Here is a 23,086-nt window from a genome sequence, read left to right as displayed (position 1 = left end):
TCTGGCCTCCAGAGGCACCACACGCCCCAACATACATAATTAAAAATGAAGAACAATCTTAAATTAACTTTTACTGAGGCATAACCTCACATGGTAAAATGAAGACTGATTTCTAGAACTGATAGAGTTTTCATTATTTTTTTCACCTGTGAAACAGCTATGAAGATGAAGAAATAGAACTTTGAGCTTCCTAAAGGGTCCCTGCATTCTTTTCTTTTATTTAAAATAATCTTTTTTTTTTTTTGGTTTTACGAGACAGGGTTTCTCTGATTGTTTTGGAGGCTGTCGGTCCAACCTGGCCTGGAACTCACAGAAATCTGCCTGCCTCTGCCTCCTGAGTGCTGGGATTAAAGGCGTGCGCCACCACCGCCAGGCTAAAATAATCTTTTTAAAATTTTTACATACCAATCCCAGTTCCCCTTCCTTCCCTCCCTTCCACTTCCCCCACATTCTCCACACCCTATCCCAATATACTCCTCAGAGAGGGTGAGGCTTCCCATGGGGAGTCAACAAAGTCTGTCATATCACACTGAGGCAAGGCCAAACCCCTCCCCCCTGCATCTAGGCTGAGCAAGGTATCCCTCCATAGGGAATGGGCTCCAAAAGCCAGTTCATGCATTAGGGATAAATCCTGGCCCTACTGCCAGTAGTCCCATAAAGCTGCCCAAGCCATCAACTGTCACCCACACTCAGAGGGCCTAGTTTGGTCCTATGAAGGTTCTCACCTGTCAGTTGGGAGTCAGTGAGCTCAATTAGCTCAGGTCAGCTGTTCCTGTGGGTAACCCTGAAAATGGTCTTGACCCCTTTGCTCATATCAATATCCACCATCCAAGGAGATCAAATACCTCTGACTTTGGTCCTTGGTGTAGGCTGGCTTTGCCTGCTTTTCAGTTGCTCTTATATGGGCAGAATATATGGCAGGCAATGGTTGATGTCTGGCTTCTTCCACATATCATGTTTCTAAGAGCTTTGGTCAAGTCTTTGGATCCAGTCTCACACAAGGTTTAGTGTGTGGCCTTCAGTTGGAGCACTGTAACAGACTGTCTCAGATGAGGCGAACTGCATCACTCTGGGTGGCATTCCATTGTTCCTTTGCATGAATTCCCAGACTGTCACTAAATGTTTTGCAGGGCAGTTGGTGCAAAGATTCCATACCTGGGGGAAGGGCGGGGCAGTGCTTGTTAGGTAGGAGCCAAAAAGAGATATGGTGTCAGTGGCTGTTACCCAGGACGGCTCTGTACTGCTAGGTAGCCACCTAGCTAGAGGTGGTTTGCTCTCACCTCCTAGAGCCAGACTGACAAAGTGCTTGCGCAACTTTGTGGTTGGAGCAAAGGCAGGTTCCATAGGCTCTTCCTCACTACAAAATCCTCATTTGATAAAACAAGAAGCAGGCAGTAGGTGTATGGACACCAGCTTTCTTAAACAACTCCCACAGGACTCCTGAAAGTGTTTTATCCTGGGCACATTTTCATGAAGACCTTCAGGTCACTTTCCAAGTGGCTTCTGGATTAGGTGCCTGGAAAACTAATAACCCTTAGCCCTGTAAAGCACAGCTGTGATGTAGGCTGAGTTTAATGAGACACAGAAAAGCCACATCGTGGTTTATTTGGGAATGGAAGCAGCTTCTAGGGAGCGTACATCCTGAAGCTAGCCGTCTGCCCACTGGGCTGCAGGCAGGACCAGTCAGGCAGCCTTCATGTTGCTTCCATCTAATGAGCTTGTAATTTAACAGTAATGTGACATCTGTAGACCCCAGGTTTTTCAACTATTTTCCAAAGCAGAGCTAGTGGGGTTCACGATCTTCCCTCCTTCCTCTGTAAAAAAGTCTAGGTTTGAAACCACGAGTATTCCAGCTGCCGTGTTAATTGGCTCATTCTGATTCCCGAGGCAGTCCAGCCAGCCGTGCAACAGACTGTTACCCTAGAGAATCGGAGAGCTGTACAGCTGGTGGAGGCCAGTCCCAACACCTCATTCCACAAGTCAGGGAAGCAGAGACTCTTAGTGTGCAAAAGGCTTAGTCAAGGACATCCAGATGGCTATTTGAAAGATGAAGATCTCTGCCCTCCACACTGCAGGCCTGTCATCCCAGACTATCTCCCTCTGTGTCTCCCAGATTCCCCTGGAAAGTTCACTCTTTCCCCAAGACTTTGACCCCACCATTATGGTCAAGGAGAGCTTTTGGGGGCCACAGGAAATCACAGAGAACACTTTGATATCCATGGATAGCTTTACAGATTCAGACTTAGTAACTTCAGGAATTTGGGGTTAGAAAGGAGCATCTTACAAGCTTTATCATCCCTCCCAAGTTTTAATAGGAACCACAGTGTTTTCAAAGTCAAATGCAAACAGTTCTGCCTCCCAGTTGTGTAGGCATCTTTGGGGTGAAAACCCCTGTTCACTTGGATGTAATAAGCATATACAAGGTGACTTCAAAGTACTTGTCTGGGACACTGGCTATGATGGTATGGCTGAAATACTCTGGCCAGGGATGCTTTCTATTCTTCCTCATGTAGGTTTTGGAGTTTCAGTCACTGAAGACCTGTTCGGTGACCACTGCTGCATTTGGGTTCCAGGTATTACTCTTTGGTCATTTCCTCCGCCGTGGCTGTGTGTAAGGAGTTTCCTCCTGGAAAAGGGGGATGATGAGCCCTTGCTCCATGCATACTTCACCTTGATTCACTGAAGGCTGGAATGTGGGGCATCATTGTGGACATTGGTTTACAACTCTGTACCAGGCTTTGTGCTTCTCCATAAAAGGCTGCATATTTATTTGAATTGCTATGAAGTATTTTCATGCATGTGTAATTTCTACTTTCTTTGGCCCTTTAGCACTTGTTAGGGGTGAAGAAACGAGGAAGGCGTGTCCCACAGGCCTGGTGGATTGTTGAAGTGCACTTCCTTCTTGGTTGTAGCCATAGTTACAGAGGAGGCAAAGAACAGCCAAAGGTGACTTGGCCTCATCGATGATTTTCTATGGGGTGTAAAGCGTCTCTACATGCTGTGTTGGAGTCCATGCTTATGTATGGTTAGCCTTGCCAATTTTAGGCTTTAAAGAAGCAAAGGGCAGAATAGGGCTACTATCCTGGTTTTTGAGCATGGAGATACAGCGGGGCATCCAGTAAAGGTGAGGCAGCTCTCACTAAAGTAAGCTTGCAAGGAAACAACCTTGTCATTGTCATGCTGACGAGCCTTTTAGATCTATCCATACTCTGCCATCCCCTCTCACTCTGTAAATGTGTCTCTGCCAGAGATGGAGCCCATGACTAACTTAGCATTTGTGTTGTCTCTTCCTGGTCATGTTTGAGTACATTAACTTTTTTCATATTTGAAATTACTTTATTCTGTGTAATTTTTCACTAAATTTATTAATTTATTTTATACCTGAACCACAGTTTCCCCCCTCCTATTCCCTGCCACCTCTTCTCTGCTCCCCCATCCCCTCCTCCTCTGTTTCTGTTTAGAAAGGGACAGACCTACCATGGTGTCAACAAAGCATGGCATATCAAGTTGTGGTAGGACTAAGCTCCTCCCCTCTTAATAAGGCTGGCAAAGCACACAATACGAGGAATCGGCTCCCAAAATCCTGCCAAAGTGTTAGGGACAGGTCATTCTTCCACTGCTAGGAGTCCCACAAGTAGAACAAGCTATACAGCTGTTACACATATATAGAGGTCAGGCCCATGCGGCCTCCTTAGCGGTCATACAGAGTCTAGGAGCACCTATGAGACTAGGTTAGCTGTCTCTGTTGGTTCCCTTGTGATGACCTTGACCCCCCGCCCCTTCCTCCCTCTCTTCAACAGGATTCCCGGAGCTCAGCCCAGTGCTTGGCTGTGAATCTCTGCATCTGTTTCCATTAGTCACTGGATGAAGGCTCTCTGATGACAACTAGGGTATTCACCAATCTGATTACAGGAGATGGCCAGTTCAGGCTACCTATCCACTATTTCTAGGAGTCTTAGCTAGGGTCATCCTTGTAGATTCATGGGAGTTTCCCTTGCACCAGGTTTCTACCTGACCCCCAAAATGCCTCCATCAAGACATCTCTTTCATTTCTCTCCCCGTCTGTCGCACCTTCAGCCCAATCCCTCTTGTTCCCATTCCCCTGCCCCCAGTTTACCCAGGAAATCTTTTCTATTTCCCCTTCCCAGTGAAATCTATACTTCCCTTTTTGACTCTTCCTTGTTACCTAGCTTCTTTGGGGCTGTGAATTGTTGAATGTTTCTCCTTTATTTTACAGCTGCTTATATGTGAGTACATACTATGTTTGTCTTTCTGTGTCTGAATCCTCAGCCAGGAATTTTTTAAAACAGTTCTATCCATTTGCCTTCAAATTTCATGATGTCATGTTTTTTAACCACTGAGTAATACCTTATTATGTAAATGTACCACAATTTCTTTATCCATACAGGTCATTTCCAGGTTCTGGCTACTATGAACAATGCTATTATGAACATAGCTAAGCAAGTGTCCTTGTCATATGACTGAGCATCCTTTGGGTATATGCCCAAGATTGGTATAGTTGGGTCTTAAAGTAGATGGATTTCCAATTTTCCGAGAAACCACCATAGTTATTTCCAAAGTGGCTTTACAAATTTGCATTCCCACCAGCAGTGGAAGAGTGTTCCCCTTTCTCTATATCCTCTCCAGCATAAATTGTCATTAGTGTTTTTGGTCTTAGCTATTCTGGTAGGTATAAGATAGAATCTCATCCTGATGGCTAAGGATGATAAACAATTATTATTATTATTATTATATATATTATTTTTAAATTTAAATTTAAATTAGAAACAAGGTTGCTTCCCATGTTAATTCCAGGTCCCTCTCCATTTCCCTCCCTTCCTCCCGTGCCCTCCCACCAACCCCCCCAATATCCCCTCATTTCCCCAGGGAGGGTGAGGCCCTCCATGGGGTGTCCATTGTCTGTCATTTCATCCAGGGCAGGGCCTAGACCTTCCCCAAAGAGTTCAGGGTGAGAGTGCCTCTCTCATTGTTGGATGGGAGTCCAAAGCCCACTTGTATACCCAGGGTAACTCTTCATGTGTATTTTTGGCCATTTGAGATTCTTCTATTGAGAATTCTGTTTAGTTCTATACCCCATTTTCAGGTATTATTTGGGTTTTTGATGTCTAGTTTCTTGAGTTATTTATATATTTTGGAGATCAACCATAAAATTACTCTTAATTATACTCTGCTCTACCCTTGCTTTCTGTGATCACTGGATTTTTCAAGTTCATATTTCCCTCTTCTTCACCTCCCCCTCCTTCTCTTTCTCCTCTTCTCCCCTGTACTGGAGATTTAACCTGGAGCCTTGCACATGCTAAGCAAGTGTCCAATTGCTGAATTATGTTCCTCTGCCACTTCTTGTAATTTGAATGTTGCAAGAGAGTCAGCCTCACTGAGCGGCCCAGGTAGGCCTAGAAATTTCAATCCTACTGCCTCAACATCCCAGCTATCTGGGATTACAGATCCATGCCTCCGGGCACATCATCTACTTCTTTCTTACATTCATGTGTAAACCTTAAATCTAACTTCTAGAATCTCCTCCAGCCTTCTTCTACACAACCTTTGACAGTCATCTTTAATGTCTTAAGTTTCAATAATTTCCCTGAAGTCACACCCCAGTTCTATTGCACATGATTCTACATTTGAAAAAAAATTGTGTTTTTGACATCTGTGATGGCTAATCTTGGTTGGTAAATTGACATACTAGGAAGAGGGAAGCTCACTCACAGAAAGGGCCCAGCCACTATGGGACGCACACCCCTAGATAGATGGTGGGCCTGATCTCTATAAAGGAGTTAGCTGAGAAAACCAGAGTGAATGAGCCACTAAGTAGTGTTCCTTCTGTGGTTTCTGCTCTTAGTTCCTGCCTTGGCTTCCTTAGATGGTGGACTATAAAATGTATTATGAAAATGAACTGTTTACTCTCCAAGTTGCTTTTGGCAATAGAAAACAAACCAGGGCAATGCCCCATCTGCAATGGTGTCTTAGACACCACCCTGGCTAATCCTTTTTACTCTTTTCCTGCATGCCACTGACTGCCTATTTATGTGACTTCTTCATTCAAGATGTGTGGCCAGTTTCTATTTCTTACATTTCCACCCCCGGGGAACCAGAGGACTCGATGTGTGGCTCTGACAGGCCCCTGGAAAATGCTTATCAGAGTTGAAAGAGAGCCTAGTGACCTGGCTCTTCAGGTGAGGAGTCCCAGAGCCAGGAAGAAATGATGTCCTGTCCAGGATCCCGCAGCCAGACATAGCAAAGTCAAGTGCCTACTCTCTGCCCTTAAGCATAGTTGGGACTTCTGGTTTTTTTTTTTTTCTTACATCTAATCTGCGGGCAGGAAAAGTATGAGAGAAATGTTTGAATGAATTTTTAAAACTAGTAATAACAACAGTATATTAATAATGAAGTCTTTGTGTAGTCTTACCCCAAACTTCTCTTAAATGTCATCCTTCTGATGCTATTATGCCAGACCTAATTTTCCTTACTTAACTATTGATTTATGCATTCTTTCTAAGGAGAAGTCTGGTTGCTACAAGTACATCTTTCTCAGAGTAACTCCTTCCCAGATTTTCATGGACATCTTGGCCAGGAGCTGCGTTGTGGTTAAGTTTCTGGCAGGCCTCAGAACTATCACTTGGGATTTTCAAGTTATTTCTGTAATAGTTTTTAGCTTGGAAAGCTTATAGCAACTTCTGAAATTTCTGGTAAAGGAAGATGAACCCAGCTCTTGCGTTTGTTGGAATCTGTCATCTCTTTCACTGATCAGAGTGAGCCCCCTACATGTTCTCCACACAGGCGACTTCCCTTGTCCTTCCTGGCCGCTGGGTGTTCTGTGTTTAAGCAGCAAGCCATTAGAGTTTGAATGGCTCATTCTTTTGTTAGTGAGTAATCTTGGTTGAATGCAGCCATGCTCCTTAAATGTTCCAAAGATTTAGCCATCTAATGAGAAAGCAAGTAAATGCCCCGCGAGCAGACGAGGGGGATGTGCTAATTGAAATGCTGCGTATTCCGTCCCAGCTCAGGCATGCAGCAAACACATAAACCTTGCATGTGCAGCATGCTGTTGTTATTGACTTTGGCCTGTGTGAGCTCCGGATTTCATTGTCTCTGAGATTTTTACACATTAGTTGTTTCTCAAGGATCAATGGGTTCGTCTGTTTCTTGAAGTTCAACATCCAGCTCTTGAATTCTACACACATTGTTCTCTTTTTATACTCTTCTTCCTAGATTCATTTGGGGAAACTGTGCTCTTGTTGTTGTTGTCATTTGTTTGTTTTACACTTCGGTCATGCAGATTAAATGGTGGACATAGGTTAGGGAGAGTCAAGGCAAATTCAAATGTAGCTCCCCCCACTCATTCCAGTTGCAGATGCTGGGAGACATGTCCTTTCTAGGGAGCCAGTCCTTACTGGAAGATTCTCAGTTTTCAAACATTTCGAGACTAGGCCATTTTGAGCAATTTAGCTCCATCCTTCAAAGTCCTTGGTGAACATGGAACCCTCTTCTCTGCCTTCTCTCTTCAGCCCTCTTCATACCTTGCTCTGAGTTCTCTTGTTTTACCTGTTGGCATTGACCTTGCCCTCCCAGTATCTCCTACTGTCCTCTCAATAGATCCATGTCTAACTTCCTTCTTTGTTCTCTAGGTGCTGAGGCAGCTCACCTCCCGTGACTTCTCAGTCCTCAGACACCATGAACCTGGATGGGAGGTTGCTCTTCCCAAGTTCCAGCCACTGCTTCTGGGTTAGACTTCCCTCCTCTCAATGCTTTTCCCCATTGGCTGGCCTGAGCACTCACCAAAGTGTTTACAAAGCATCATTCCCTATCTCTTTCCTTGGAAGTTCTGCCATGTTGTTGAGGCTGTTTGGGGATTATAGACACCCAAAAGCTTTCCCTGATATCCATCATTTCTGGTCTTCTCTAGCTCCGGTGATCCCTACTCACCTCCTACTGTGGCCACCCTTTCCAAATGTCCAGCCTGGACCTTGTCATGCTCCAAACAACACTGCCTACTCCCTAATTTCAGTTGTTTCCCTTCATAGCCTCCAGTGGGCACTTCTATTACCCATCTACTTTTAAAAATATATTTTACATCAAGAGAGGACCAGTTTTCTTACCCCAGTTTTCTCAGATGATCAGGGGTCTCCTACTCATCAATGTCATCCCTACCCTCATATGCATGGATTTCCTGGGGGCGTCAGCTGAGTGCATCACTATTGTACAGACCCACTTGTTGAACATTTCCTTGCCTTGTGTTCAGGTAGTCTTCTGAGCTCTTCTGTAGAAAGTCACCACACTGTGAGGGACAGCCTCCAGTAGGGGTGGATGCCTCACTATGACCTTTGATCGTCTCTTTTCTTTGGCCACTTTGATCATCTCCTCCTAGTAAGCAGCATTCCTGCTACTGACTCTATTAGTCTCTCAAATGAGTGCCAGACTTACAGACTGCCATGCTTTGTTCTCAGGCACAGCCAAGTGAGTAGACTTTAGAGATCAGCAGAGACACAAAGCAGAGATAAGTTACTTAGCTGTCCAGGCCAGAGGGAACCATGCCAGACAAGAAAAGACATCTTTGAGTCTCTCTAAGCTGAACTTGGAAGGACTAGGTGTAGAAGCCATAATGGAATTTTCCCCATCACAAGGGATTTGAGGAATTGTTTTGATTGGCTTGTTTGGAGTTTAGAAACATTTCCTTTGCTGTGGCCAGTTCTGGCCCACATCACAAAAATACAAGCAGAGTTTGCAAAAAGTATCCTGATAGCTAAGGCTTGGGAGAGCAGATAACCCAGGGGGTGCTCCGGTCTACTCATCCTTGGAGTTTTAATGCTCTGCATTGTGTTTCCTCAGATCTGGGTTTTAGGGAGTTCAGGAACATCTTGAGGTCTCATCTGGTGGTGGGGACACCGTCTCTGCCTCTAGGTCAGGTGAAGAAGTATGCCAACAGTTGATTGCTTTATTCTCTGCTTTAGCTACCTTTTGGAATGCTCTTAATCTCAGTCTTATTTGAATTTCTAGACAGTGGCCTATGCCTTATTTTCCTAGACCAAGACAGCCCCAGTTTCTGTGCTACTTTCTGGGCTGGGCTTTGCTGTCCATTCTTGAGTTGGGTTCCTTTAGTGAGATCCAAGTTCTGAGATCTGGCCACACTGCTTGACAGACATCCCAAGGACACATGAGGCACAGGTCACTGTCTTCTGCTGTTGGACACTCTCTCAGCAATGTCAACAAGTACATTTCTAGGCCAGGTGTTTTCTTTCTTCGAAGAGGCTCTTCTTAGACTATAGACACAGTACAACTTGCTTCAACCTTTCTCTTGTCTTTTGCCCTGCTCTCCTCCCTGAGGTTCCAGGATGATGCTTGCTGACCCTCCTGCTCCGTGATTTCTTCTTCTGGGAACTCTTCCCTCATACTGCCCTCTCCTTCACCTACCTCTCTGGATGTGACTCCTACTCCCAGGTGAGACAGAGCCTACCTTCTCGTTTGTCATTCCCCTTGTCCCACTCCATTCTCTTATCTCTTTCCTCAATCCCCTCTTTCCTTCATTCTTCTATCCATCTACTCATTCTGGGATTTCTTTTCCTTACAGCATCTTCTACCTCCTAGCCTTGTAACCCTCATGGAGAGTGGATGCAGGGAGTAGGAAGACAGAAGGTGGGATATTTTTCATGTCTGGAGTGAGTCTGGGGACTTCTTCACCCAAGTTACATTCTCTGTGGGGATCTGCATCATGAGCTGCTTCTGGGAAACACAACCAGGATTTGAGTTTGGATGGCTTTCTGCTGAGCCTCTCATATCCCCATGGTCAGCAGTGGCATCCCAGGAGAGTGACCGAAGACTCTTTACATTGCTTCTTCCCAGACACCACTTCACTTACATCCATCATTATGCATATGAAGGCAGGATAAGGAAGTCCACAAATGCCTGAATAAAAGAATAACAGACATGTGTATATGTGTTTGGGGAGCACTCACACAGTGAAGGTAAATAGCCACTGCAGTCTTCTGGCCCTGGAGGCTCAGGATGATGTGATGTAGGATGCTCAGACCACACACACACACACACACACACACACACACACACACACACACAAGAGAGAGAGAGAGAGAGAGAGAGAGAGAGAGAGAGAGAGAGGAGACCCCTCCTCTGCCTTATAAGGGATCACATCTGCACACTGAAGCCATACCCTAAGGCCTGTACCTCAAATCTATTGGCAGAACAAGACATCACTACATGCATAGGCACAAATGCACAGTTGGTCTGGACAGGTTTCCAGTTTTAGTTAATAATGGACAGCAACTTGTATGAACACATTTGAGTTGTGTGAAAATTAGCATCTTTACAGACACCTCTCTCCCCTGAGCTGCATTTACTGGATCAGCATTTTCTCCATCAAGTTTTCCACTAAGCCTGTTGATCTCATGTCCTTCCCTCTTCCTCTGTCCCCAGAACAGTGGTCATCTCCTTCCTCCTCCTTCATTAGTCTCCAAGCCTCTTCGGGACAGGGGCTGTGTTTTCCATGAATATTTGTTTGTTGATGATCATGCCCAAAGGGGTTTAAACATGGTATCCTTAGATGGTCCCATTTCCTCCTCTCACAGACTGCATCCAGGCCTCACATGAGTTAGCATTGGGTTGCCTTTCTTCATGTTTCCCTCTGTCCAGTGTTGCTTCCAAACTGAGATTCACATCATAAGATGTGGGTCTTCCTACCTTTGCCCATGCTAGGCCATCGGCTTCAGTGTTCTTCTTTGAAAGCCTGTGTTTTCTACAGTACATGGCCGAGGTTTCTTCACCTCCAAGAACCATAAGTGATGGTGTCCTGCTCTTTGGAAAATGGTAGTCTGTTTTGCATTTATTTATGGAGATTTTGTTGCTAGCTACTACTAGGGTAAGGACAAGTCTGGAGCTGGCCCGTGTGACTACTTTTCTTGCTCCTGAGACTCAGAATAGCTAGTGATGAGACTAGAAGACACACTGACTAAAACTATTTCTGAGTTCTCTTTAAGGATTAAATAAAAATTTCAAAAGTTTTTTTCACCTTTATGTCATAATAAAAAAGGCTATCTGACTTCTTTTATATGTGTATATTTGGTTTTATTTCTAATTTTCTGCATGTAAAGTGAAGAAATGATACTGTTTCCTCCAAACACTTAGCACAGAGGCATGGCTGGAGGAAAGGGCTGGCCTTTGTCTCTGCATATTGGGTGCCCTGCCTCCAACTCAGACAGACCCAGAGATGAGTCCCTTGATCCCTTCCCACTGGGACTTAATGTAAGTTCAGTTTTAATTCTACAGAGTTCAAATATGCCATACAAACTTGCTTTCCTACGAAGAAAGAAAAGGTTTTTAAAACTTAACTTTTGCTTTCTTATTGGGTCCAGGGCACAATGGGATATATGTGCACTGTCTATGCACAATGTGTGCGTGGTGTCTATGGAGGTCAGAACAGAGCATTGGATTCCCTGAGACTGGAGCTACAGATGGTTGTGAGCTGCCATGTGGGTACTGGGAATTGAATTCAGGACCTCCGGAAGAGCAGCCAGTGCTCTTAAACTCTGAGCCATCTCTCTAGCTCCAAGAAGGCCTTTTAAGTTTTTTTTTTTGGTTAGGACTAAGATCAGGCAATGCTCACCTGTGAGAAATGTATGGAATGGTGCATGGTAATCACAGTTTCCTCCTCTGAATAACCCCTTGTGTACCTTCAGCAGCACGAATACTAAAATTATCATTGTGAACAGGTATTAGTATGGCCCCAGTATCAGGGTGGCATGCAATGTGGAGCGAATGGAGGCCAACAGGAAAGACTGGTGTAAAGGGAGAGAGAGAAGAGGGTGGCATGGAAGCAGGCAGCAGCTCTGGGCTTTTCTGTCCTCCTTCTATTTCTTGTTCTTGTTCTTGTTCTCCTCCTCCTCCTCCTCCTCCTCCTCCTTCTTCTCCTCCTCCTCCTCTTCCTCCTCCTTCTCTTTCTTCTTCTTCTTTTGTCTTTTGCATTTGATTTTGGGATCCTGAATACTGTTACATATTTGTAAAAATAAGGTCAGATTTGTAAACCAAAAGAACAGAAATGAGAGGTCTGTTTGTGTTCTAGTCTGGTGGCGCTAACAACGCACCAGAGAAGAATGGGCCCAGCTCGCTTTAACGCACGTTCGTTTGACTGAAGACAGTCATGCTGAAGGAAGAATGTGTCAAATAAAAGGCTAGACTTCCTGCAGAAGTCTCATTAGTGCTGATGGCATCGACAGGCTGCTCTGAAACTTCTATGTGTACATGATGTCTGATAAATAAATGGAACAGAGGAGATTTGCTGTCTTTGAATTCCCGATATTTCTGAGGGCCCATATTCTTGGTGTAGAGAAAGCTGATGCCGACACAAGACAGGAATTTAAGTAAAATTTGGTGGTGCTCAGGTTGAATTGTAAGTACCTGTGAAAATCCTGCAATGTTCTGTCGTAAGTAAATAGTAGGGCATATTTTCTTGTTTTCTTTCCTGGAAAGGCCCTAAACTATGGGTAAACAGGCATCTGAATGCTAGTGAGGACCCTACTGCATAGATCCTGACCTCTCACTACCATTTCCCATGCCTGGTTTAGGAGAACCAGAACTCTGCAAAATAGCTTAATCCAGGTTTGAGGTTGAGGCATGCAAAGCTAACCTGGATCATCGTGTAACTACTAAGTAACAAAGAAACTGTTAAAATAACTAGAGTCTCTTCAGCAGATTCAGGAGCCAAAGTGTAAGAAGTTAGGAGCGTACATTAGACAGTTGGAACAGCAACGTGGTAAACAGCCTGCCAAGGGTTGAAGCAAGAGTGATGTGTTTAAATCACCACGTTAATAATGATACTAAAGTGATTTAGCCAATGCTGGTGGCTGCTTGAGAATCAAGATATTATTTTGAACCCCCCTCAAAAATCCCCTCACAAATAGTTATACCTTGTGGTGGCTAGCTAGTCTTGCTTGTCAAACTGACATACCTGGGAAGACAACATCAATTAATCAATTGCTTTCATCAGATTAGCCTGTCTTTATTTTCTTGATTGCTAAATGGAGGGGGGGGTAGAGGGATGTGTAAGAAAGGGCTGAATGTAAGCCAGGAATTGTCATTTCCATCAGTGACGGACTGTGGCCTGGAGGTGTGAGAATAAATCAACCTTTCCTCACCAAGTTACTCTTGTAGTCATGGTATTTATCACAACAACAGAAAAGGTAACTGGGACACACACACACACACACACACGTTTCTATCCACATTTCAATTAATAAGGAATGATAGGAGTATATCTTCATTTTGCAACCCTTATGGACTGATGGACCAAGTCCTTGAATCTCAACACTCATTCATGTCACAACCAAATACTGAGTGGGAGAGAACATTGCCACCTTGTAGTATCTTGCTCTCTATGCTCCTGTCTCTTCCAAAAATCAACACACTAGATGCAACTTTTCATTTCCAAGAGGAAAAAGATTAAGCTAAGCCACACATTGACCATCACCAACATTCACAAAGGGCAGAGCTTTACAGGCAGAATCACAGTTTATTAAACTGAAAGTTGCAGCTCCATAAGGGATTGTGTAACTAAACATGAGGGTTGTGAAAAAGTGACAACAGATTTCTGAACACATGGAGATCAAAAAATAATTCAGAATCAATCCCCTAATGATCTGAGGTGTTTTGCCGTGTTGCATCACATGTTCTGCAGTCCCGCTTCTGAACACACCGTGCACACTTGTCACTGTGCATGCTATTATCCCGATCAACACCCACCACGCTTCCTCAAACCCCTCAGCCCAGAAGTGAGAATGCTGTGTAATGAACTACAGTGTTTATATGCAAAGTTGTCTTCTCTTGCAGAAACATTCTATTTTAATTATATAAAACAACCTTGGGTGTTTTCTAATCATCATTTCTCAGAATGTGTCAGAGTCTAACTAGTATATCTTAGGATTCTATTGTGCCACAATCCTTGATTTTTAAAACCATCTATTGGAGTTGCTGACTTGCATCTCATAAAAAACTATTCAACAGCTAAAAAGCTTTAAACATACTTTTGTACTAGGGTTTGTGCGAAGTGGCATTCTAAGAACCCTTGATTGCAGAAGGAAGATACTAATCAGCTCTGAAAAGTGGTGAAGATGATCCGTGTTTTGCAGCCTCAAACGTTCAGCCAAGATTTAATTCTTTATGCTGAATGAATACGCAAGTCCAACTCACTAGTATTTCAGTGTACAAAATTTGCTCTTACCTGTGCTAAGTGGTAAAGTTACATGTTTATCAAGCAATTATCTTACGATGAATTTCCTCACAATCAATTATCAATGAGTGTTTGATTTATGTAGCTATTTTGTATGGCTGTACTCCCAGATTGTGTAAGACTTTCTTGAGTGAGAATTCATGAGTGAAAAGGGCTTGAGAAACTCTAGGCTAAATAACACAATTTCCTTATCAACTATGTTGAAAAATAAAAGATGACAAGATACAATTGTAAAAGGGGTCAAACAGGATTTGAAGATGTGTTAATCAATTGCTGTGTCCATGCCTTGTTTAAATGTTGGTTTAAGCAAGCAGACAGACAGAAAATCAAGTGTCAACACATTATGACACAGAAAAGTGAAGAAATGTTCTGTCACTTTCCTTTAAGGTGTGAAGAAATTATTGTGAAGGTGTTCAGAAACACACATACACATAGATATTTACTGGTGAAATTGTAGGTTTTTATTTTTCCATTTGCTTCAAAACAGTGTGGGAAGGTGAGCTCAGACAGTACGAGACTGGTCCTTGATTCTGATGGTGGGACTGGGTCCCAGGCACTGGAGGTTAATTTTACTATTTTGTGTACTTTTGTATACAATAAAATTCCTATATCATCAGAAATAATAACTATAAACAGCAACAATATGAAAACAAAACAGAAACCAAACCGAGCATTCCTGTGACAAGGACTGGCTTCTTCCAGAGTATTAACGAGGAATCTGCTCTTGGGGGAGCTGGTGAGCTCTCCCAGGAGACAGCTGCAGCCAATCACTAGTGTTTTGCCTGGCTGTGCAAAAGCATCAAGGATGTTTCCTGTTTTCTGAAAGTAGAACATACTAGAGGAACATTGATTCAGAGTTTGGTGACAAAGGGTCTTGGCATTTTCAGTGCATACAAGGTTAGAATATGTCCATGGACATTACAATCTGAGTGGCCATGTCAAACACCAAAATATTTTTATGACATAAATATGCCCTAATGTTGGCAGTGGGAATGTTACCACTAGCATATTTTACAAGTTGAGTCTATTTTGTGCTCTAGCTTGAAGCAGTTTCATTTCCTGCCCTATTATAGGGCACTGGCTCCTAGAAGATAACTATAACGTGTGTCCCCGATTCAACTCACTTTAACACAGGGGTTTGTAATGTCATGGGTTTGGTGTAAACCTTTAACAAAAATACTTAAAACATCGTTTAAAAATTTTAATGCACAAGCTATTCCACTGACAGTTAAAAATATCACACACACCAGATTTCCTTGTAAAATATTAGAACAAGAAATTCGAAACAACAATCCTGGCTCCATATGAAGGTGCAGGAAGACTCTGTTGGTTCCTGTGCAGGTTTAGTTAGCCATTTTTCTGCTTTCTTGTACTTTGTTTAGAAGTGGCAGCTATGCTTTCTAAGTGAGTGGGGCTGCCCTTACCTGGGATTGGGACTCATTGGCAGAGCTGCAGGAAGTGCCCCAAGTTTCCATGTAGTCTGCCAGGTGTGAGCCTGTCATGGCTGTGTTCCACAGCTCTCCGTTAGTTCCAGCCTTTACCACACAGCACAGGAAACCTTGTTGGAAGCAGGCAGCATTCAACAGTAGCATTCCACACCTGGAGTAAGCGGTTACTGTTGCTGGAGCGCACAGTCCTGTTTTCTCTTTCCACCTGGGGCTAATTGTGACAGTTCTGACATAGAGAAGGATTTGGGTGCAGGGGTATTTTTCCCCAAGATGTATGTGCAGTCCCTACTCAATTATAATCCCATTCTAGGCATTTTAACTTTATGGAAATATATGTAACAGGATATCATGGAGCCTACAAAATGTCTCTAGTTGGAGAGAGGGAACTTCTAACTCCCTAACACTCTTAGATGTTGCCTCCTTCCAACATAAATTTACAACCAGGAACAACAGAAACATGGGGCATCAGCTGATTGATATTCTGGGAAGACACTGCCTTAGATACAGGGGAAAACGCAGGGCAGGTGACCAGAGGATAAAAGAGATGGAAGTGTGGATCCCAAAGTAAATCAAGACACAGAAGGTGCTGGAGCATTCTAGATGCATCAGGGAACTGATTTAGGCAGAACAGACCCCAGATGCCTTGGACATAGAGGAAAACGAAACAGAAATTAGAATGAGGAGCAGACAACCACAGCTGTCTGTGCTAGGTATGCCTCACAGGTCTGACCTATGTCAGAGAGAGCAATGAGAGCAGATGGGAGAGGAGAAATTAAGCAAACACTGTAAGACACCTTTAGTTTGTTAGAGGCTTTTGTGAAATAAACATCATCACTAAGCATACATATTATTTACAAGATTATTTTAACCTCCTGATTTCAAAAATAATTAGAAAGTAAGAGAAGTGGGAAAAAGTAAGAAGTGTACAGATTAATACCACCCATATCCTGCATCCAAATAACCCAAATAAGCACTTGGAAAATTCAGAACACTCTGACAAAAGAGGAAGCAAAGGTGCAATTATATCTCTGTAGAAAGGAGAAACGAGAATATTTATCTAAAGCTAGGTAGCTAACTGAAAATTACACTGAGACATGAAATTGTAATTCAGGGGCTGGAGTGATGGCTCAGCTCTTGAGAGCACTGGCTGCTCTGGCTAGGACCTGAGCTGGGTTTCCAGTACCCACAAGGCCGCTCACATCTGTAACTCCAGTTCCAGTGGTTATGATGCCCTCTTTGGCCTGCTCAGGCGCATCATGTGCACGGTGCACACATGCAGGCGAAACACTCATACACATCCAAAAGCAACCCTACAGCCTCAAGTACTTTCGAGAAACATTTAATATGCTCAATACATTTTCACGTATTATTATAAGAAGCCATTGACTAGTCAGAGAAAGTTAACTTGTATCTTTATTGGGCTCCAGAATAAATTCCAGATGAATCGGAGTTAAATAAAAATAAAACTGTTCTTTAAAAAGATTACAAACAGACAAGAAGTGCCAATACTTAATGAGTAGGTGAGAGGAAGCTATGTGCTGTTCCAAAAGGAATTCAAGTGCCTGGTGAATAATCATACAGGAAACTCAGCCTCGTTTATAATCAATGAAGTCTAAACCCAAGCAGTGACCAATTAGCATTCTCTATCATGGCATTACTCCACAAAAATGAAAGAAATTGTTCATATAGTGCCAGACTTATAGGGTACTGTTAAGTACTAGGTCTCTCTATGTAACCTTGGCTGTATTGGAACTACCTATGTAGATCAGGTTGGCCTTGAACTTACAGAAACCCACCTACTTGCCTCTCTGATCTGGGACTAAAGGCATGTACCACCATGCCCCTGACTAGCATGGTACTTTACTTTGTGTCTTAGAAAACATCTTTTCTGAGTCTTCAAAAAAGCAATAGTTTTAAGTAAAATACTTATACTATTTGATATAATTATTATGTACATTACTCAAAACCCAGGAACAATCTTAAATATTAAATATAAAAATACTAAGACATGAGAAATGGCTAATTATGAGATTTCTGGCATTGGATATTACAAAATTTAATGATGTTTGCCTATTCAAAATTTATAGAAAATAGCAATATGAAGTCTTTAAGGTTAAAGATCAGCTCACAAAATCCTACAGCAAATCTCCAGTTTCATTCATGTGAGGCTGGAAAGAAAGATCACAGTGTTAACAATGGATAACTTCAAGTTGTGGCATTATGGATGTTTAAAGATTTGGAAGTCATTTTTCATGTATTTCATAAATGTTCTTTATACATTATAAGTGAGACACACTTTTTCCATTTAGCTATTAACCAAGACCTTACTTTTCACTTAAAAACAAATAATTATACACTACCATAATAATTGAAACTTGGATTGATATTCTTCTTAAATAGCAGTGAAGAGCACTCGTGGGAAGTGATTAATAATACTGGGTTACTTTGAAAGTTATAGGTCACTTTAACAAATGGAAAGAACTGGGGGCATGGATATTAGGACCCACTGATATTTACTTCTGTTTTTAATTTTTCTTTTTGGTTTTTATGAAGCAATTTCACTATGAGGTGGAGGAGCTCATGTTCCCATTTTTATTCTACAGAGACACTGCATTCCTGCTCTCCCTGCCTGTGCTGATCTGCTCTGAAGTGCACTGCAGAGCAGAGAAATTCCCAGAGTTCAGCCTTGGGAGGAGCCTGTGTGTTCGGTTTCAACTACAGAGACCCATACATGCCTATTCTTTTTCTATATTTGGTTGAAACTGTACTGTCAGATGAAAGTGAATATTTATCTATTAATAAAAACAGGAAGCCATAACAATTGGGTTAAGATAACAATCCACTTTCCTACTTAGGATTGCTGATATTAAATCATTACTAGTTAATGATTAAAGATAGTGCAAGGTTTTTAAGTTGGATACAACTTACATCCCACAACCTAGAAATGTTCCTCTTCCACACTGATGAAGCATGAGAGCTTGCACCCCAGTTCCAGAATGATGGCATTAAAAACAAAACACAGCCATGTCCTGAGCCCTCAACACAAATTCAAAGAGAACAGGGGACACTATAGTCTGTGAGAGGCTGGTGGTGATTAGTCGTGATCACTAACTCAGCTGGATTGGAGACACTTGGGAGCTGAGTAGCACACACCCATGTGTGTCTGTGCTGGTGTTGCTAGAGACCACTCTGAGGGCTCACACTTAATGGATGGATTAAACATTTGGATAGATTGTTGGTAAGTGGTGTAGGACGGGGAAGATGCGTCCTAATTGGAGGAAGTGTGTTGCTGGGGGATGTGCGTGTGAAGGATATATTTGCCCTGGCTGCTTCCTGTTGCTCCTCTTTGCTTCCTGTTCACCATGAGGTGAGCAGCTTTCTTCTGCCATGTCCTATCATAAGCATAAAAACAAGCGAGCCAGCTGGCTGTCCACAGATGGGACCCTCTTAAATAATGAAATGGATAAACATTTCTGCCTTTTAATTGTTTCTTTCAGGTATTTGTCATAGAAATGAGAGCTTTATAAGCCAGTAAGTTAGTAAGAAACAAGTATAAGCAAGCTCACACACTGTTACCACTCAGATAAGTCATGGGATACTTACAGTAAAAACTTTGCACAGAAAATTCCACTGGGAAGCTAGACATAGTGGCGGTGGCACCTTGAATTCCAGCACTTGGGAAGCAGAGGTAGTCAGATCTCAATGAGTTTGAGGCCAGCCTGGCCTATGTAGTGGGTTCCAGAACATCTGGGGCTGTCCTGTAGAAAGACCCTGTTTGAGGCCAACAAAATAAAACTAACCAACCAAACAAACAAAAATCCACTGGGGGAATACATTCTGTATCTTTATAAACTTCAACTTAACAATATTATCAGGAGCTATGTTTTTCTGCCCCTACAAGGAGAATGGTCCCTAAATAGTTAAGTGAAATCTGACACGCAGGCCCTGGGATTTTCTTTCAGGAATGAGTAATGTCTAAAAAAGATTGCATAGTCAGGTGCTGTCAAAAGGCCGCAGAATAATGTAAAGGATCAATCACCAGTACTGATTGCCCAGAGAAGGTGCCAAGTGGACCAGAGCTTTAAGTCTTCCTCGATGTTTTTCTTTTATTTATGTGCTTGCATATGCCTGTGTGAGTGCCTGCCATGCATGTGTAGGTGCCCAAGGATGACATAGAGGGCATCAGACCTCCTGATGCTGGAGTTAACAGTTGTTTGGGAGCTGCTCAGCATGGGTGTTGGGGACTGAATTTGGGCCCTGTGAAGGGCAGTAAGTGCATTAACTGTTCCATCCCTGCTAGCAAACAAGACTGGGGTTACTGGTCACTAGGGTGGGTCGAACCGGTGGCTTCTTCAAACAGGGAATAATAGAATAATAGCGAGCAGAGGAATGAATCTGAAACCAAGTCCAAGGCCTGGGATGCTGAACCAAGAAAGGTTCAGCTGAGTTTGGACGCTTCTCCTCAGAGTGTGTCCAGTCCTCTCTGTGTGCAAAGGGGTAGAGTACAGGGACAAGGAGAGAGATGGTGGGATGTAGACCTGGGTCAAAGCAGACACAGCACCTTTTACAGCAAGGGAAAACTGTCCCCAGCAGTTTGAGAGTGTTTAGAATCACAGCAGATTGGTTCTCCGCTAGCCAGCTGTGTCAGATCTTTATACACTTTGGCCATCCACTCCTTACCCTGTATGTGGCTTACAAATGTTCTCTTGCCTCTGTGCTGCTGCCTTTCTGGTCCTGTGACTGTTTCTGTTGCTGAGGAGAGGCTTTCAAGTTTTATGTAACCCGCTTGCTTTGCATGCTATTTGAAGTCACATTTGAAACATCTCCATCAACGAGTTTTTTCTTACATTTTCTTCTAAGCATTTTTGGTGGCCTAACATCTTATATTTAAGTATTTATAGCTTTTGAGTTGACTTTGGTATATGGCCCAAGACTTCAGGTTTATCCCTTTGTGCTTGGCTATCCAGTTTTCACAGATCATCCATTTGTCATTATATACTCCTGGTGCCCTTGATAAGAATTAATTGACTATATCTTTGGATTCATTTTTGGGTTGTCTGTTCTGTTCTGTGGTTTTAGATACTTGTTTTCATGCCAGTGCCATACTGTTTTGATTAGCGTAGGTTTGCCAAAACAAAAGGAAATCATAAAGTGAGACATCTCCAACTAACCAGATTTTAAAAACTGGGGATAAGGACATTGCTTAGATGAAGACATGCAAATGGTCAACAGGTATATGAAAATAATGAAATTACCAGTCAAATGGGAAACATTAATAAAACCATGACGAGCCTTGCCTTACCTGTTAGGGTATGTATTATAAAGATATCATGAAATAATAAGGACAAAGAGAAAAGAGAATCTCAGTGTAATATTGATGGGAGTGTAAACTCATACAGCCATCATGGAAATGGTTTTGAATCTCTTGAGAATATTATAGTCAGAGTTACCATATAATCCAACAATTCTTCTGTGTTCCTTGTTCATTGAATCACTGCTTGTAATAGCTAAGATATAAAGAAAACCTGTGTTTACTGAAGAAGCAACAGACCAAGAAAACAACATGATCACACAGAGGAGTCCAAACAGCTTTTAACAAAGGAAGTTATGTCATTTGTAAAAATATGGGTATAACTTGAGGACACTGTCCCAAGTGAGTAAGCCAGAGACAAAAACAAAACCCATGAATTCACTTACATGTGGGATCTAAAGAGTGCATGGTGGCATAGGAGAACGGTCACCAGGCCAGGGGAGATGGGAAGATGGCAGTCAAAGTATCCTCAGACGCATAGGACAAAAAGGTCATAGGTCCAATGTTGAGCACGTCAGGTTTGTTTGTAATACTGTGAGGTTGTGTTGCAAATTTGCTGAGAGTGCCTCTCAGCTGCTGTCCCTTACTGCCGGCCAGTGACCATGTGTGGAGATGGGAATATTCATTAGCATGACTGTAGCATGCTAATGTCAAAACCTTGTGTTATGCGTCTTAAATATATGCAACTTTTGTGTTTAAAAAAAAAAAGAACCACATAGCAATTGATGCTCATAGTCCTGAGCACAGAGAGTGTCTTGAATCCTTGTCAGGCTTTCTTCTCGAAGGGCTGATGAATGGGGTTCCTAGTTTAAAGGAGTTAAACTAAAAATGCTGTTCTGAACAGCATCCTTCATCACCTGGAAAATATGACTTTCCCTAATAATGTCAGATGGATGAGTCATCTCTGTTTTCTGTTAACAGGGCTTTTCCTCTGCCAGGTCAACAGGCATTTGTAACCTGACAGTTGAAGCAACAAATTGGGGTGGCTATTTATGACTCTTCAGAATTTTAATTTTCCTAGAAAAGTTATATTCTGTTTGAATAATGAGGGGTCATAATTTATGCCAGGAATTTGCTGTCACATTTATTAATGAATTGGGATTATAAAAAGTCTTCTACAGCTGCGCCAGAAGCTGCCTGAACCATGTTTGCCTGTATTAGCTAGGCTACTCTTTCCCACAAAACCATTAATTGTGTTCCCTTGACGTTTATGGATATAGAATTGATTGATTTTTCTTCATTTTTGCTAGATTAGCCCTCTCCTCTTTGGATGGTATTGAATTTTCATCAGACCATCTCGTGAATTCCTCTTTCTTTGTCTTAGAGGGAAGGTTTTGTTAAACTGTCCACTTGATTCCTGTCAGACAAAGGTGAGCACGTGTCATGGATAGTGCCCTGATGACTTGTGGTTCACAGACTCTGTCAAAATGGAGTGGGTGAATTGTGGCCCCTGGAAAGAGTACAGTATCACACTGTATTGAGGAGACACACTTTGGAGAAATTCCTGAGGTGCATTTAATACAACCCACCACATCATTTCCATGTTCTGTGTTTCATTAAAGTTACTGTCTGGGTGTAATCACAAGAATGAGATGGGAAATATAATGTAAAATATCTTCTCCAGCCTCCTCCGCAAAAAAATAAAAATGAACAGAATCATTCATTCAGTCAAGATATGTCAAGGGCCTACCACATACCAACCCTCAGGGGTAAAGTGAGTAACCAGACAGTTTCAGTTTTCAAACTTTTCACAGCTCAGCCAAGGAGACAATGGACACAAGGAACTTCAATATGGTGCCATTTGATGCTGACATGGAGGTGCTGATGGAGTCCACAGACACAGAAAGGAAGGCTCTCTCCATGGGGTGAGACTTAGTCATGGGTGTCTACAATTTAGGTACTGAGCCTGCCGAGGGGAGACGGTGAGTCATAGTCTTCAAGAGTGACTGGAATTCTGGGACTAATTGTCCTTGGGCATTTTTGTGGCTGTGCACATTACATGGATGGAATTTAACATCATTTAAATTCACCAGAGAAAGTTTGCGGGTCTAGAGGTTTGGGAAGCAACTCGCT

At 42.6% G+C, this 23,086-nt stretch overlaps 1 protein-coding gene and 1 long non-coding RNA gene across 6 annotated transcripts in view; both read left to right on the top strand.

Annotated features, from left to right (window-relative positions):
* The window catches only part of Adamtsl3 (ADAMTS like 3), a 287,836-nt gene that overhangs the window by 48,170 nt on the left and 216,580 nt on the right, over window positions 1–23,086 (top strand). The gene's annotated exons all lie outside the window — the stretch shown is intronic.
* On the top strand, window positions 949–11,078 carry LOC121133254. Its single transcript, XR_005870068.1, has 3 exons — window positions 949–2,946; window positions 9,353–9,459; window positions 9,590–11,078. It is a non-coding gene; the product is annotated as an uncharacterized LOC121133254 (long non-coding RNA).

The sequence above is a fragment of the Mesocricetus auratus genome, unplaced genomic scaffold (assembly GCF_017639785.1).
Source record: "Mesocricetus auratus isolate SY011 unplaced genomic scaffold, BCM_Maur_2.0 Super-Scaffold_4256, whole genome shotgun sequence".
Taxonomy (NCBI): Eukaryota; Metazoa; Chordata; class Mammalia; order Rodentia; family Cricetidae; genus Mesocricetus; species Mesocricetus auratus.
This window is presented reverse-complemented; position numbering and strand designations above follow the sequence as displayed.